This window comes from Palaemon carinicauda, chromosome 23, assembly GCF_036898095.1.
Source record: "Palaemon carinicauda isolate YSFRI2023 chromosome 23, ASM3689809v2, whole genome shotgun sequence".
NCBI lineage: Eukaryota > Metazoa > Arthropoda > Malacostraca > Decapoda > Palaemonidae > Palaemon > Palaemon carinicauda.
The window spans coordinates 35,476,573-35,481,572 of NC_090747.1; positions in this window are offsets into that span (position 1 = coordinate 35,476,573).

Here is a 5,000-nt window from a genome sequence, read left to right on the forward strand (position 1 = left end):
TGTTATTCCTGACTTGAATATCCTTGAGAATTCTGTGTTTCGTGATCCTTGGCAAAGGAAACAGTTACTAAGCACTTATCATTCATATTAGCTTAGTGGTAGTCATACTGAATATATCAGAGATGGCTGCTTCACGGTGTAAGGGAAATAAAGATTTCTATACTGTAGAAGAAGCATTGAATATTATCTTCCAATCAGAAGATGAAGTTTCAAGTGATGGTAGTGAAAATGAGTTCTTACCACAAAAAGAAGTTTCTTCAAGCTCATCAGATTCTGATGACTATCAAGATAGTGAAGACGAATCCACTAGACAAGCAAGTACCTCATCAGATATACAAGCAAGCACTTCTACAGATAGAAATACCATCATTACACGGCATGGGATTGCCTGGGAACCTTTATCATCATCTCGAAAGGAAGATATAGCCAAAGTCAGGTATTCAAAGCTACTTCTGGTATTTCAAAAACTGCAGAATCCCCATATTCTGCTTGGAGAATCTTCATTGATGAAACTATGCTACGGAAAATTCATAAATGGACAATCAGTGAAGGAAAAAATCACGATGAAAGCTGGGTGTTATCCTTAGAAAAGTTTGAGGCCTACAGTACATTGCTTTGACATATGCAAGGGGAGTGTACGGAAAAGCTCACAGTGCAGATTTTTTGTGGAATAAAACCTATGGACCAAAAATATTCGGAGAAACCATGTCTAGAAGTGATTACAAGAAAATACATAGATTCATTAGGTTTGACAACAGAAGCACAAGGTCAGAGAGGATAAAAAGTGACAAATTTACCCACATTAGAGACATTTTTGACCTATTCGTTGAAAATTGCAGAGGTGCCTATATACCAACATATAGTTTGACAATTGACGAACAGCTATTGCCCATGAAAAACAGGTGCCCATTCATTGTATTTATGCCAAATAAACCTGATAAGTTTGGAATGAAATTTTGGGTCCTTACAGAGGTAGAAAACAAATACATTGTAAATGTGATCCCCTACTTAGGAGCCATAGAAAAGGAATCAAGGTTAGGGGTTCCCTTGGCGGAACATGTGCTCAGTCTTACTGAAGTTGTGAAGAACAAAGGCTATAATGTAACAACAGACAACTTTTTTACATCTCTTGAAGTTGCAAGGAAACAGCGAGATAGAGCTACTTCAATTGTCGGTACTGTGAGAGGAAACAGCAAGCATCTGTCGAAAGAAATGACTTTACAAGAAAAGGGGAAAAAGTATGAATCCAAATTCTATTTTCAAGATGAAAGTGAATGCAGGTTTGTTAATTATCAATGCAAAGCTAATAAAAATGTGTGCCTCTTATCAACAATGCATAGTTCTCCAACAATTTCGGAAGGTGAGAAGAAGAAACCAGCAGTCATTGATTTCTATAATGCTAATAAAGTAGGAGTAGACGTAGTCGACCAAATGCTCCGAAAGTACAGTACACGTTGTGCTACAAGACGTTGGCCCCTTGGAGTTTTTTGTAATATACTGGATATGGCAGTTATAAATGCATGGATTATATACAAACTAGCATCAGGGAGAACAATTAGTAGGAAGGAGTTCATTTTGGAGCTCATTGAAAGTCTTAGGCATGCTTATGTTCAGAAGAGAAGCTTACCGAATCTTGCAGATGTGCCCTCCACAAGCTCATCATTACCTAAGAAACGTCGCAAGTGTCATGGTAGAAAATGTTTAAATGCTACGATTATTGTTTGCCAAGTATGCAAAAAACCTACTTGTGGCAAATGTGCAAAGGATGAAACTAGGGTAGTGTTTGTAACATGTAAAGATTGTGGAATCTAAGATATTGATAAATAATTGGCCTACAGGATTGTAAAAAGAATGTTATAGCCTACTTCAAAATGATGTCAAATGTTATGTAATAACAATATTCTTTAATAAACTATGTATTGCAAACATATGAGTTATTTCATTAACCATATATGATTATTTTTCATGCCAAATTTCAATAAAAATCATAAGGTGTCGAAAACGACACCTCGGCCATTTTATATATATCAAAGGAGCTGGCCATCCTAGTGTTAATGATAATATTTTCTATTCAAAGTATTCTCCGATGGCCTTATTCTTTCTATATAATCAATCCAAAATAAGAAATAAGAAGATAGTTTTTCCGCTACATTAACCAATTAGAATTTGAGCTCGGATATGTCGAAAAATATTTCGGGGAATGCGCTAGATTTCTCTGGTATTTATTGTAGGCAACTGTAAAATATCTGTGACAAAATCCCATATATGAGATCACATTAGTTTTCCTGCTGCATTTCGAGGGAATAATTCACAGCCTCATAATCCATATCATAAACAATCATATAAGTGCTTTATTTTCAAATACAAAAAAACTGAAGTCCCCTGTATTTACAGACACGCCATGGCTTTTTTCTTTGATCCTCAGAGCTTCAAGAAATAAGCTCAACTCGTTCCAGTTCCTGGGACTCTTCTGTAATCCGAGTTAGGTCCTAAGAAAGATCGACCAAAGGCTGTGGGATGTTCACTTTAAAGGTTGTCATCGTAGGAGAGAAACTTGGGTATAATACCTCAAGCAGGTTGTAATGAAATCAATTTATCATTTTAGTGAAAGGGATTCCCATAGAAATATTATAATTGTGGTTTATGGTTGAATAATCATAGGAAAAAATCATAAAACCTTCCTAATATCAATACATACAAACAGCCAAACACATACATACATACAGACACAAACGCACACACACGAATATATATATATATATATATATATATATATATATATATATATATATATATATATATATATATATATATATATATATATATATATATATATATATATATATATCTACAGATACCTTGTTGAGCATGTTGTGGTCCCTGATGGATGGAATCAAGTCATTTCACTTTTTCCTTCCGTGACTATAATACATATTTCAAATTCTTTATGTGTCAGCTTTCGTTATTGTACACACACACACACACATATGAATATATATATATATATATATATATATATATATATATATATATATATATATATATATATATATATATATATATATATATATATATATATATATATATATATATATATATATATATATATATATATTTATATATATATATATATATATATATATATATATATATATATATATATATATATATATATATATATATATATATATATATATACATACATGCATGCATATGTATATATATATATATATATATATATATATATATATATATATATATATATATATATATATATATATATATATATATATATATATATACATCAATTATTAATTTAACATTGGAAACGGAAGACCACTTTTTCATACACAATGAAGTTCCAGTAACATTTTTTGGGAAATTGTATTGCAAGGAAATTTAAGTCTATTATAGCGGTCTTAAACAAAATCGATCTGTTTGGAATCCCTCTAGCTCGGCTAAGCCTTATATATCGAAGTTAAAGCCCATTGAGGGCGTTGGGCCCTCACTAATGGCAGAGCATTATTCTTAGTGTGCTGAGAGTTTTCAACCAGAGTTAATAGCCTGGCGATAATTGGTTACAACACCACGCTCTCCATTTACTCCAAAATAATGCAATCCTGATGTTCTCATCTTCTTGCACAGTAATTAGGTGGGTATTCAAATTCTGGGAAAGCAATAATTAGCAAGATATGTTGAGGAAGGGTGAAGGGGTTATGAAAAAAAAATAGCTCGGTTTCCTCACCAAAAGACTTGGAACTGACATGTCAACATAGTCAACCAAACAGAATTCGTGATGCTAGCGTACATAAACAGGAGTTCGTGATGCCAGCGTACATTTGATATACTGTATATTCAAAATATACTTAATTAAAAATGGATTAATGTACTCAGAGGTGTCAAGTGACACTTTTGAGTAATCACTCAATTTTTCATTAAGTATATTTTGAATATATGGTATATCAAATGTAAGCTGGCATCACGAAATTATGTTTATGTACGCTGGCATCACGAATTCTTTTTGGTTGACTATGTTGACATGTCAGTTCCAAGTCTTTTGGTGAGGAAACCGAGCTATTTTCTTTTTATAACCCCTCCCCCCTTCCTCAACATATCTTGCAAATTATTGCTTTCCCAGAATTTAAATAACCACGTAACTACTGTGCAAGAAGATGAGAACTGCAAGATTGTATTATTTTGGAGTAAATGGAGAGCGTGATGTTGTAAACAATTATCGCCAGCTTTCTAAATCAGAATTCTATAAACCTAAAAGATGGCGAGCTGGTTGGAGCTTAGATTAATGGGTATTTTCCTATTGTTATATTATCTATAAAAATAATTTAAATACTGGATAATTTATCATCATCTATAGAATATAAAGTAAGGAAAATAGATATGCAGGGTGTAAGGATACTATCACCATAAGATATGGATGTCATAGAAAATGACTAAAAAGACATATGCTGTCTTGCAGTTATTTTATTCATCAAAAGGCTAGGCTTCCTTCCAGATGGACTATTTAGTCAAAGGTTAGGCTCACGGCCAATTGTGGTTGATGACTGCAAGGACAGGCGATCATAAAAAACCTTCTACCAAATTATAAACCATGTCTGATGCTATTAGAAAAGCGGATTCGGCTTCTAGGGTGTCTCCTCTAAGTGATAAGAGTAAGGATAAGTGGACGAGGGTTCAAAACTGCAGCTACATAAACTAGTGACAAAATGGAACATCTGAACACGTACTTGGAATGCTGGTATACACCAACGTGAGATAGTGGATGCGATGGAGAGGAAGAGGATAGATATTCTGCATACGCAGGAGATAAGATGGAAAGGAAATGGAACTAGAGATATAGAGAAATTGTATAAGCTCTGTTACAGCGGGTCATGAAAGGGAAGAAAATAATGGTGTCATATTAGGTAATAACTGGAAGGAAAAAGTGGTAAAAGTAGAGAGGAAATCATAATAGTGAATAACATAGTAAGTATAATTTCAACATA